This window comes from Pogoniulus pusillus, chromosome Z, assembly GCF_015220805.1.
Source record: "Pogoniulus pusillus isolate bPogPus1 chromosome Z, bPogPus1.pri, whole genome shotgun sequence".
Classification (NCBI taxonomy): Eukaryota; Metazoa; Chordata; class Aves; order Piciformes; family Lybiidae; genus Pogoniulus; species Pogoniulus pusillus.
Genome location: NC_087309.1, coordinates 88,643,566 through 88,656,556, shown reverse-complemented (window position 1 = coordinate 88,656,556; position 12,991 = coordinate 88,643,566). Strand labels below are relative to the sequence as shown.

Genomic DNA, 12,991 nt, shown 5'->3' with positions numbered 1-12,991 from the left:
TTCCTCTGCAACAAGAGCCTGAACAAAGCAGAATTGTAGTGCCATTATCATGGTCCCTACAGGTTCCACTGAAGCCTTGAGTCTTCCATGCAGCAGATGTGATTAATCTTGATAGTTATACTGCAGGCAAATAATTCTTATCACAGGGAAGGCAAACAGCAGCTGGAAAAGCTAGTGATGATTCCATGTTTTCTGCTTCAGTTCCTTTTCCACACATATTTTCTGTGGGAGTCACTCATCAATAAAAGCCTAGTTCTGAAGAGCACAATCTGCTTACTTCACATCCCACCTCCTGGACAGTCATTCTGTTCACAACTGAAGGAGGCATTTTTCAAGATCTTCTTGGATGAGTATTTCAGGCAGAAGAAATTGGATGTGAACAAGGCCAGACATGGTGGTTGTTGACCAAAGCGCTATAGGAGATACTACAAATCACATTTGTCCTTGCCAGGTCACCCTATGCTAACCCCCTACTCTTGGCTGATTGTTAGGAATATGTCCTGAAAAAGAGGTGAGAGAGAAATGAAACCCAAAGTGCTACAAATGAGACCCAGATGGAATTTCTCAGAGCCAGTTCAGGAGCCTACAATATAATTGCTTTCATTCTTTAAAATCACTCTAACCAACAGGTGAGCAAATCTCATTTTCATTAATCTGGAGATTACAATCCTGATGAACCACCAGGCCACTGGTCACCTTCATAGCCTTGCCCTATACTAACTCATAAATGACAAAGAAAAAAGGTTGCTCCAACTGCCTTAGCCTAAAGTTATATTTGATATAAAAATGCCAGTTCTTGTACTGCTCCCCCTCTTAATAAATATTTGATACACAGTGCTCTAAAAAATACTAAAATGTTATTGTGTGACACTGGAGAACAATTAAAAAAAAAATACTTGTTACAAGCACATTTTGAAGACCTAAACCCCAAATCCATCATATCTCATAGAATCATGGATGAGTTGGGTTGGAAAAGACCCAAAAGACCATCTCGTTCTCCCTGCCATGGGCAGGGACATCCTCCGCTAGACCAGTCTGACCAAGGTCCCATCCAGCCTGGCTTTCAATACTTAAAGAACTGGAGCCACCACAACTTCTCTGGGCAGCCTGTTCCAGTGCATCACCATCCTCATGAGGAAGAATGTCCCTCCAATGTCTCATCTCAACCAACCTCCCATCACCCCTCATGCTGTCACTCCATACCTTTATAAAAACTCCCCCTCCAGCTGCCCTTCAAATACTGGAAGGCTGCTCTATGGTCTCCCCAGAGTGTTTTCCAGGCTGAACAGCCCCAACTCTCTCAGCCTGACTTCATAAAAGAGGTGCTTCAGCCCTTGCACCATCGTTGTGGCTACCTCTGGACCCACTCATAACAGCTCAATGTCCTTGTGCTGAGGACTCCAGAGCTGGCCCCAGCACTGCAGGGGAGGGTCTCAGCAGAGCACAGCAGAGGAGCAGAATCCCCTCCCTGCCCTTGCTGCCCACACTGCTGGGGATCAGCCCAAGGCACAGCTGACTCTGGGCTCACAATGCTCAGCGCTGGCTCATACTGAGTTTCTCATCAATCGGTAACACCAAGTTCTACTTCTCAGCACTGCTCTATCCATCCGCTGCACAGCCTGCATTTGTGCTTGGAGCTGCCCAAACCCAGACTCAGAATCCTGGAACTTGGCTTTGTTAAACTGGACCAGATTGGCACTTGCCCACCTCTCAAGCTTGGCAAGGCTGGATGGATCCTTCCCTCCAGCATTTCCATCCACTATGCTCACACCCTCTAAGTGGGGCAAGACACATATTAAGTCACATAACTTATATTAAGCTTCTTTTCCCTCTTTTTTTAGACATGAGACAGACAGTACACATTGAACCTCCTAAGGAACTTCTGACAGAATGCAAACCCTACAAACACTTAAGAAGTTCAGAGAGCTTCCATTTCACTTTTATGGGTTAAAAAAAGGAAGCATTTAGAGCACTTAAATATTTCTTTGTCTAGTTTACACACAAGTAACAAAACAGGCCTCTAGCCCATTGGTATAAAAAAACCCACACAAGGTCTGTGAAGGGCTCCTCAGTTTTACCTATTTTGAACACTGACAGTCACATTCCTACATTATTTGGCTGTGATACTTCTGACTAAATCTGCCTGAAGGCTCAAAAGCCTCTAAAATTTATGACATATTTACAAAACTTAAAGTTACAATAAAGATTTTTTTTTCTGACCTCCTCTGTAATTTGTCATTACATTTTATTAAAGCTTAATCATTTGACAGAAGAATCATACAGGTTAGGGAAGCCTTCCAAGATCAACTCCAAGCCCAGCTGTTAAGCTAGTACTGTCAAGGCCCGCATTAAATATGTACCACAGCTACATGGTTTTTTAAGCCCCTTCCCCCCTGCCAAGAATGGAGAATCCACCATTGCTGTGGACTGCCTAGGCCCAGCCTTGACAACCCTCTGGAAGAAGAAATTGTTCCTCATGTCCAAACTAAACCTCCTTTGAACAACTTGAGGTATTTGCCTCTTGTCCTGTTGCTTGTTCCCCAGGGGAAGAGACCAACTCCCTGCTGGCTCCAACATTCTTTATAGGAGCTGTAGAGAGACAGAAGGCCTCCCCTCAGCCTCCTCCAGGCTGAACAAGCCCAGGTCCCTCAGCGGCTCCTCACAACACTTGTGCTCTTGACCCTTCAGCAGCTTCATTTCCCTTCTCTGGACATACTCCAGCCCCTCAATGTCCTTCTTGAAATGAAGGAACCCAAAACTGAACACAGGATTCAAGGTATAGCCTCCCAGGGTTAAGTACAGAGGGAAAATCCCTGTCCGGCTCCTGCTGGTCACACCACTGCTGACCCAAGCAGGATGCTGGTGGCCTTCTTGGCTGCTTGAACACACAGTGGCTCATCTTCAGCCAGCTGTTGATCAACATTCCAAGATCCTTTTCTGCTGTGCAGTTTCCAGCCACTCTGCCCCAAGCCTGGAGCCTACATGGGGTTGTTGTGCAGCACCCAACTCTTGGTCTTGTTGAACCTCAGCCCTTTGGCCTCAGCCCATCAATCCAGCTAGGCCAGATTCCTGTGCAGATCCTTCCTGCAATCCAGCACATCAACACTCCCACCCAGATTAATGTCATCTGCAAACTTACTGAAGAAGCACTCAATCCCCTCATCCAGATCTGCCTTTACAGCTTAAGAACATACCGGATATCAGTACTGGTATTTCTGGTTTCCTCTTCCAGTGGCCAGAGAGAGAATTTTCTTACCACAAATACTGCAATACAGGATCACAGAATCACAGCATGCTGGGGGTTGGAAGGGACCTCTGGAGAGCATCCAGTCCAGGGGCACCCACGGCACCTTGCCCAGGATCACAATGTATGCAAAGGGTTGGAATCTCTCCCAGGTCCTTCTCCACAGAGCTGCTTTCCCGCTCAACATCTCACCTGTCCTGTGCAAGAGGTTGTTCCTCCCCAGCTGCAGGACCCTACACTTCCCTTGGTTGAACTTCATGAGGTTCTTCTCCACCCAGCTCTCAGCATGTCCAGGTCTTGCTGAATGGCAGCTCAGCCTGAAAGGGTGTCAGCCACTGCTCCCAGTTCTGTACCATCAGCAAACTGGCTGAGGATCCGCTCTGTCCCTCATCCAGGTCATTGACAAAGATGTTGGACAGGTTGGACCCAGCCCCAACCCTGGGGAACACCGCAAGCCACAAGCCTCCAACTAGATCCTGTACCAATGATCACAACTCTCCGAGTTCCGTCCTTCAGCCAAGTCCAAACCCACCTTTCATCTGACCGACACTTCCTAAGCTTCCCTAGGAAGATGTGATGGGAAGCAGTGCCAGTACCATTTTACACCAGCCACCTGGTAACCTACGCTGGATTAAATTGCAGAAAATTTTATTTGACGTGAAAATAGTTTATGATTATTGATGAACTTATCCTTTTCTTTATAAAACCCTAAAATATTCACTGTATCCACCTAACAATCAATCTACAGAAATTCTTCCAGCTACTGCTAAAATTGCACAGCAGAGTTGGAAACAATACCAATTACCCTAAACTAGCATTACTTGATAGACTATACTAAGTGTTATCTCCTTACAGAAGGGATGCTTAAACTGTATTACATGTATTTAAGCATTTAGTCCTATTCCATTCTCAAACAGAAAAAAAAATTGTTTGGTGGCCAAAGTGAGGTTTCAAAACCAAAAACGTGACTATGTTTAAGCTTCAGACACATTCTGGATGTTCACCCAAAGGTCTGCATTCTTTTTTATATTCACAGAATCACAGAATTAACTAGGTTGGAAAAGACCTCTAAGATTATCGAGTCCAACCTATTGCCTAACCCTTCCAATTAAAACACAACCAGACTCTTAAACACCTAGAGGATGGTGACTCCATCACCTCCTCAGGCAGCCCACTGCAATGGCAAATCACTCTTTCCATGAAAAACGTCTTCCTAACATTCATCCTAAATCTGCCCTGGCACAGCATGAGACTGTCCTCTTGTTCTGTCACTGGGTGCCTGGGAGAAGAGACCGATGTCCCCCTGACTACAATCTTCTTTCAGATAGTTGTAGAGGGCTACAAAGATGCTGAGAGACCTCAAGCAGCTCTATGAGGAGGAAAGGCTAAGAGCCCTGGGGATGTTGAGCCTGGAGAAAAGGAGCCCCAGAGGGGACCAAAATAATGATCAGCAAGACCTAAAGGATGGGGAACCAAGAGGATAGGGCCAGACTCATTGCAGTGGTGCCCAATGACAGGACAAGGGACAATGCAAAAATTGGAACCCAGGAGGTTCCATTTCACAGTATCACAGTATCATCAGGGTTGGAAGAGATCTCACAGATCATCAAGTCCAACCCTTTACCACAGAGCTCAAGGCTAGACCATGGCACCAAGTGCCATGTCCAACCTGCCTTGAACAGCCCCAGGGACAGCGACTCCACCACCTCCCCGGGCAGCCCATTCCAGTGTCCAATGACTCTCTCAGTGAAGAACTTTCTCCTCACCTCCAGCCTAAATCTCCCCTGGTGCAGCCTGAGGCTGTGTCCTCTCGTTCTGGCACTGGCCACCTGAGAGAAGAGAGCAACCTCCTCCTGGCCACAGCCACCCCTCAGGTAGTTGTAGACAACAATAAGGTCTCCCCTGAGCCTCCTCTTCTCCAGGCTGCACACCCCCAGCTCCCTCAGCCTCTCCTCGTAGGGCTGTGCTCAAGGCCTCTCACCAGCCTTGTCGCCCTTCTCTGGACACGCTCAAGCATCTCAATGTCCCTTCTAAACTGGGGGGCCCAGAACTGAACACAGTACTCAAGGTGTGGTCTAACCAGTGCAGAGTACAGGGGCAGAATGACCTCCCTGCTCCTGCTGACCACACCATTCCTGATGCAGGCCAGGATGCCACTGGCTCTCTTGGCCACCTGGGCACACTGCTGGCTCATGTTCAGGCAGGTATCAATCAGCACCCCCAGATCCCTCTCTGGCTGCTCTCCAGCCACTCCGACCCCAGCCTGTATCTCTGCATGGGGTTGTTGTGGCCAAAGTGCAGCACCCTGCACTTGGAGCTATTGAATGCCATCCCATTGGACTCTGCCCATCTGTCCAGGCAGTCAAGGTCCCGCTGCAGAGCCCTTCTGCCCTCCAACTCAGCCACATCTGCCCCCAGCTTGGTGTCATCTGCAAACTTGCTGATGACTGACTCCATGCCCTCATCCAGATCATCTATGAAGATGTTAAAGAGGATGGGGGCCAGCACTGATCCCTGAGGGACACCACTAGTGACTGGCCGCCAGCTGGATGTGGCACCATTCACCACCACTCTCTGGGTCCGGCCCTCCAGCCAGTTCCTAACCCAGCACAGAGTGTTGCCATCCAAGCCATGGGCTGACAGCTTAGCCAGCAGTTTGCTGTGGGGGACAGTGTCAAAGGCCTTGCTGAAGTCCAGATAGACCACATCCACAGGCCCCCCCACATCCACCAAGCGGGTCACCTGATCATAGAAGGAGATCAGGTTGGAGAGGCAGGATCTGCCCTTCCTAAACCCATGCTGGCTGGACCTGAGCCCTTGGCCATCCCTCAGGTGTGCTCTTATCACCCCCAAGATAACCTGCTCCATCAGTTTCCCTGGCACTGAGGTCAGACTGACAGGTCTGTAGTTCCCAGGTTCCTCCATCCGACCCTTCTTGTGGATGGGGACCACGTTGGCCATTTTCCAGTCTCCTGGGACCTCTCTGGTGAGTCAGGACTGCTGGAAAATGATAGAGAGCGGCTTGGCCAGCTCAGCTGCCAGCTCTCTCAGCACCCTGGGATGGATCCCATCTGGTCCCATGGACTTGTGGGTGTCCAGATGGCTCAGCAGGTCTTGAACTAATTCTTCATGAATTTCCAGGGGAACACACCGTTCCCCGACCCCATCCCCCAGTTCAAGAGGCCATTTGCCTCCTCCTCCCTCCTTGCTGTTGAAAACTGAGGCGAAGAAGGCATTCAGGACCTCAGCCTTTGCTTCATCATCAGTTATAGTGTTCCCCTCCTGGTCCAGTAAGGAGTGGAGGCTCTTCTTGCCCTTCCTTTTTGCGTTGATAAATTTATAAAAGTGCTTTTTGTTATCTTTCACGGAAGTGGCAGCCTAGGTTCTAGCTGGGCCTTAGCCTCTCTTATTTTTCTCCTGCATAGTCTGGCTACCTCCTTAAACACATCAGGAGAAGCCTTCCCCTCCTTCCAAAGGTGATACACCCTCTTTTTTCCCCCCAATTCCTTCAGGAATTTGAACAGAAGGAGGAACTTCTTTGGTGTGAGGGTGTGGGAAGCCTGGAACAGGCTGCCCAGAGAGCTTGTGGAGTCTCCTTCTCTGGAGAGCTTCCAAACTCAAATGGATATTGTCATGCTAACCAAGCTGCTGTAGGTGCCCCTGCTTTAACAGATGGACTGGATAATCTCCAGACGTTTTCCAATCCTTACATTCTAAAATTCTGTGACACTTAGCTGCATTTCAAGTTTTTCACTATTATTTTGGCATTTCTACTCTCCCCACAGACACTTTAAAAACGCAGCTGTCTGACTCTCCTTTAAATGTTTCCCTTGGCTAAAAATCTATCTACAGTATAAATATTGTGCATAAGACTGGAAGTGTTCTATGTGTACTTCTAATTTTCTGTCACACTACACCTCATGATTCATGTCCCCTGTCTTCAGAGATGCCTAGGATCTCTTGACAAAAAAACACTTGGAGTACCACAGCCATCTCAGTTCAGTATAAATTTGCTATAAAAACCTTTCTGCTGAATTTATCACATAATATTAAGCATTGGATGCTGTGCTAATGAAACAGCAGCACAGGACTGGAAGAGAAGGACCTGATGGTTGCTGCAGCTAACTGAGAGTCATAAGCACTGTCCAACATCCCCAGGGCCATCCATGGGCTTCTCCTCATCTAGCAGAAAAGTCCAAAGAGAAAGCAGCTCAGGGGTGGAGCAGAATGAGGCCTGCCTGAGCTCCTGATGACCTATGAAGTAGTGACATTTAGATCACCACAACTGAAGCAACCTCAACGGTCCTGACTGAGGGATTGATCAAACAGTGAGTTACCCAACCCAGCAGACTGTGTTAGGAAACTGGACACAACCACCCAGAAGTCTCCTACTCCCCTACAGTTATAAGGTGTTCAAAGCAGGAAGTATAAACAATCTAGCTACTTCTAGAAATACCTCCAGTCATTAGAGCTGCAACCCAGAACATCATCCCTCACTATAGGCAGTGAAACAAATCACATCAGGTCCTCACAAACTTACTACACTCAGGACAGAAGAGTTTAATGAAAGAAAAAAAAAGATAAACACTGCTTGCTGTGACATATTTTGAAGACAAAACTGGATATTGACTGAAGTTAAGATACCACTTTTCTTATAAACCAAAATATTCCCACTCCTGATGAGTATTATTGTTCAGAAGTAAGAAAACAGTCAGGAGTAACCAGGAAGCAGAGTGAGCCTCAGCAAGCCCATTCCGGGCTCCCACCTGAAGTACTGTGTAGAGTTCTGGAGCCCCCAGCACAAGAAGGACATCAAAATGTTGGACCAACTCCATAAGAGGGCCACAAACATAATCAGAGGGCTGAAGCACCTCTGCTATGAGAGTCTAGGCTCTTAATCCTGGAGAACAGAAGGCTTCGAGGAGACCTCGTAGTAGCCTTCCAGTCTCTGAAGGGGACCTACAGGAAGGCTGGGGAGGGACTATTGACAAGGTCTTGTAATGACAGGATGAAGAGGAATGGGTTTAAAGTGGAAGAGGGGAGATTCAAGCTAGATGTTAGGAAAGGGCTCTTTACAATGAGGGTGGTGAGACACTGGAATAGGTTGCTCAGGGAGGCTGTGGATGCTCCCTCCCTGGAGGTGTTCAAAGCCAGGTTGGATGAGGCCTTGAGCAACCTGTTCTAGTGAGAGGTGTCTCTGCCTATTGGAGGGGCTTGGAACTTGAGGTCCCTTTCAATCTAAACCGTTCTACGATTCTGCTGCAAAAACAACCACTGAGGACAACGGAAACCCTCAGGCTCACAGAAGCAGAAAGGAAAATCTGCCTTTTGTGCTCTTTATGTGAATAGTGTCATTAAAAGCACCAGATAAGAAATAGTGGCCTGAACCCTTACCATTCTGGTTCTCCTGGTGTAGAACAATGGAACTGTTTCAGCCAGAAGAGACACTCAAGATCATCAAGACCAACCACTAACCCAGCACTGACAAGTCCACCACTAAACCATGTCCCTCGGCACCACACTACACTGTTTGGAAACACGTCTGGGGATGGGGACTCCAGCTCTGCTCTGGGCAGTCTGTAGGCTCTTCTCTTCACACAAAGAAACTATTCATAATGCCCAGCTTAAATCCCCCCAGCACAAGCCAAGGCCATTTCATCTCATCCTGTCACCTGTTTATTGGCAAAAGAGACCAACCCCACCCGGGTGCAGCCTCCTTTCAGGTAGCTGTAGACGATCAGGTCTCCCCTCAGCCTCCTGAGGCCACTACGCTCAGCAACCCCAGCGTCCGCCTCTGGACATGCTCCAGCAACTCCCTCAAGGCTCTCCCTTGCAGTGAAGGCCCCAACTCTGAACTCAGGACCTGAGGTGCGGCCTCACCAGTGTCATCGCTCCCCCGGTGCCGTTGGACGCGCTGTTTCTGAAAGGACAGCAGGGACAACTGGAGGCACAGCTCCCACAACACCAGCAGCCCTGTCAGGGAGGACCTGGAGGGGCACCGTAGGCCCCAGGGCTTCCCACTCCGGCCAGGAGGAGTCACGCCGGGTGTCAGTTTCAGGGCAGCCGACACCTGGCAGAGACAGCGGTCCCGGCAACTCCTCGCAGCGCCGGTACCGAGAACAACGGCCCAAGCGCAGCACCCTACCGAGACAGAGGGCCGAGCAACGGTGGCTGTCGCGACAAGCGGAACGTTTAGAGGCGTGATCCCTGCCCTTCGCAAGTCGGCGTTGAGCGAGGGACGAGACGGGGCTGGAGTCCGCCCGATACCGGAATCGACCGCCCCCTGCGCCCCTCCGTCAGCCCCCTGCGACGGCCGGGCCCGGAGGCACCGCTGAGGCCGCACTCACCCCGTCCGCAGCGCTGTCCGCTCGGACCACAGCCCCGCAGTGCAGCAGGCGGCCGGAACACAGGCCCGGCACTGGAACAGCTCCCACCTGTCCCAGCAGCCACGGGACCGCAGCCACCACCCCCAACCCGGCGCTGCCCACACTCAGTTGCGCGCCGCAGAGCAGCTGCCTGACGGCTGCGGCGCAGGCGCGACACCGCCTCCGGCCCGTCCACGTCGCCAGCGCGTCCCTGTTGCGCAGGCGCGGAGGGGAGGGCGGGGCGGGGCTGGGGGCGGGCGGCGCCGCCTAAGTGCCGGAACCGGCGGTGGTCGTGGCTTGCATCGGTGGGAGAGGATGCAGCCCCGGTGGAGGACGAGTCAGAGCCGAAGCTGAAGGGAGGGGTTTGAGGCACAGCGCTGCTTCTATGCTGCCTTTCATGAGGACAAGGAGCAATAGGTGTAAGTTGCAGCACAAGAGGTTCCACCGCAACACAAGGGGGAACTTCTTCACTGTAAGGGTTGCAGAGCACTGGAACAGGCTACTCAGAGAGGTTGTGGAGTCTCCTTCTCTGGGGACTTTCGAGAGCTGTCTGGATATGTTCCTCTGTGATCTGTGCTAGATTGTGAGGTCTTGCTCTGGCAGGGGGGTTGGACTCGATGATCTCCTTGGGTCCCTTCCAACCTCTGATATCCTGTGACTGACGGCGTTTGGGTCATCTCCATCTGGGGACGTTCCCGCCCCGCAGTGGGGCCGTAACGAGGCCACATCTCAGACACTGGGTTCAGTTTTGGGTCACTCATGCCAAGAAGGACATTAAGGGGATGAAGCATGTCCAGAGATTAGCAATGAAGCTGGATGTCCTGGGCTGCATCAAGAGAAGCGTGGTCAGCAGGCCAAGGGAGGTGATTCTCCCCCTTTGCTCTGCTCTCATCAGACCCCACCTGGAGTACTGTGTACAGTTCTGGAGCCCCCAAGATGAGAAGGACATCAAAATGTTGGGCCAACTCCATAAGAGGGCCACAAACATAATCAGAGGGCTGAAGCACCTCTGCCATGAGGGCAGGCTATGAGAGTCTGGGCTTTTAATCCTGGAGAACAGAAGGCTTCAAGGAGACCTTGTAGTAGCCTTCCAGTGGGACCTGCAGGAAGGGGACCTACAGAAAGGCTGGGGAGGGACTATTGACAAGGTCTTGTAATGATGGGATGAAGAGGAATGGGTTTAAACTGCAAGAGGGGAGATTCAAGCTAGATGTTAGGAAAGGGCTCTTTACAGTGAGGGTGGTGAGACACTGGAATAGGTTGCCCAGGGAGGCTGTGGATGCTCCCTCCCTGGAGGTGTTCAAGGCCAGGTTGGATGAGTGCCCTGTTCTAGTGAGAGGTGTCTCTGCCTATTGTGGGGGTTTGGAACTATGATACTATGAAAATGAAAGCACAGAAGAACCTACACTAAAGTAAATTATTTGCCAAGTCATTCCTCACTGCACATATGAAAGGAGAAGTTTACCATCCTCATATCCTGGTGATTCATCACTAACATCTGACGCCCTCTCCTCCAAGGAGCACAGCTTCCCACGCAGGCCCAGCTGATTGCAAACTCTGCAGGGTTTGTGGCTGGTGGCTGCTAACTCTTGGCTTTCAAAAACAAGGTGAGAAAACAGCTGCAAGCTTCAACAGGGGAAGTTTAATTTGGACTTTAAGAACTATTTCTTCCCTGAGAGAGTTGTAAGTGCCCAGAACAGGCTGCCAAGGGCAGCGGTGGAGTGCCTATCCCTGGAGGGATGTGATGTGGTGACAAGGGATATGGTATAGTTATGACCTGACAGTGCTAAGTTAATAGTTGGACTCCACGATCCTGAATGTCTCTTCCAACCAAAACAGTTCTAAGAGAAGCATGTGTCTCAGACAGGAAAGTTTGGTTGGGGGGGGGGGGGTAGGTTTGAAGTAATGATATGCAAGGCCGATGTTTTGTAAAAAGGTATAAGTAATTTAATATTATACACTAGAAATCCCCTTCCCCAAACTTATTTGTAATTATCCCGCGTAGATTCTTGGTTCGTAGTTGAGATTTAATATACAGAATGACTAAAATGAAGAGAGTCTATGATATGAGAGAGTTCATTGAAGTCTTGAGAAGTTATTCAGTTTCAAATAGAAGTTTATCAATTACTCACTGTCCCAAATGCAGTTCAGAGAAGTTTCAAAGTCTTTATGGATTTTAAGGCGCGTCGTCCGAGGCTCCACGGGTCCGGTCGAGCTGAATGCTGACTCCCGGGGCTCATAAGGATCGGGCCCTTGTCCGGAACGGTGCAGTCTTGAGCTGGTTGTTTGCGATGCGAATGCCGCGGGTGTGTGCGTGTGTAATCAGCGAGCAGGGTATCGAGCAAAAGAGACACAGGGTAGAGAGCGAGGGGCCAGTTAAGTTAAGGTAAGGAGCAAGAGGTAAGGAACAAGAGGTACAAGTGGGTACATTTTTTATAGTATTTCAGAAGAGGTGTGTTCAACCAACTCAGTCAGACTCACGTTAACTTTACAGATTGGTACAAAGTTGTAATCAACCTATACAATTGGCTAATTCTTACCCAAAACAACTTATGGAACCACCCAGGGGTCAGCCCCCAGCAGATGTTTGTCGAGTGGTCACCGTGTCTGAGAATTCGAACCCTTTTTTCCAAAACATAGCCATGTTTATGTCTTTGCTTCCCTGAGAGAGAGATTCTCTCAAGGCCTGTGCGTCTGCTGGTACAGCAGCTGCGTCAGTGCAAGCAGATAGGAAATATTGTTTTGGCTTTTTCGATGGAAGGCCTCTGAGCCACAATTTTGTGTACCAATGAAAATTCTGCAATAAGGCAAAAGGGCTCTGATCCCTTCCACGACAGCATGGCCAACTGGTTGAGCAAGGTGACTCTTGATTTACTCAGCTCCTGTAGGACACTAACTATAGTGCTGTGTCCAGATCTGGGGACTCTGGCATAAAAGAGGCATATTCATGTTATAATGTGTCCAGATCAGGCCACAGCAGTGATGTGAGAGCCTCTGCTGTGACGCCAGGCTGAGAGAGTTTGTGTTATTCTTTCCTGGACAAGAGAAGACCTTCTGGTGGCCTTTCAGGACTTAAAGTGGGGCAACAGGAAAGATGGGGAGGGACTCTACCAGGAGTGTAGCTACCAGATAAAGGGTAACAGCTCCAAAATAAAAGGGAGGAGATTTAGATTACATATTAGGAAGAAATTTTTTACTGTGAAGGTGGTGAAACACTGTCCCAGGTTGCATAGAGAGGTGGGAGATGTCCTATCTCTGGAACCATTCCAGGTGAGGTTGTCTGGGGCTCTGAGCAACTTGTTCTAGTTGCAGATGTCCCTGCTGACTGGAGACAGGCTGGACTGAATGACCTTTAAGGTGTCTTCCACCACAAACCATTCAG

General features: G+C 49.6%; 1 protein-coding gene across 2 annotated transcripts in view; it reads right to left on the bottom strand.

The window, feature by feature from the left end:
• DYM (dymeclin) overlaps nt 1-9,766 on the bottom strand; it is a 265,771-nt gene extending 256,005 nt beyond the window's left edge. For both annotated transcript variants that reach the window (XM_064176432.1, XM_064176434.1), the window contains exon 1: nt 9,592-9,766. The gene's annotated coding sequence lies outside the window, so the exon portion shown is untranslated. The remainder of the gene's footprint in view (nt 1-9,591) is intronic.
• Nucleotides 9,767-12,991: the final 3,225 nt, after the last annotated feature.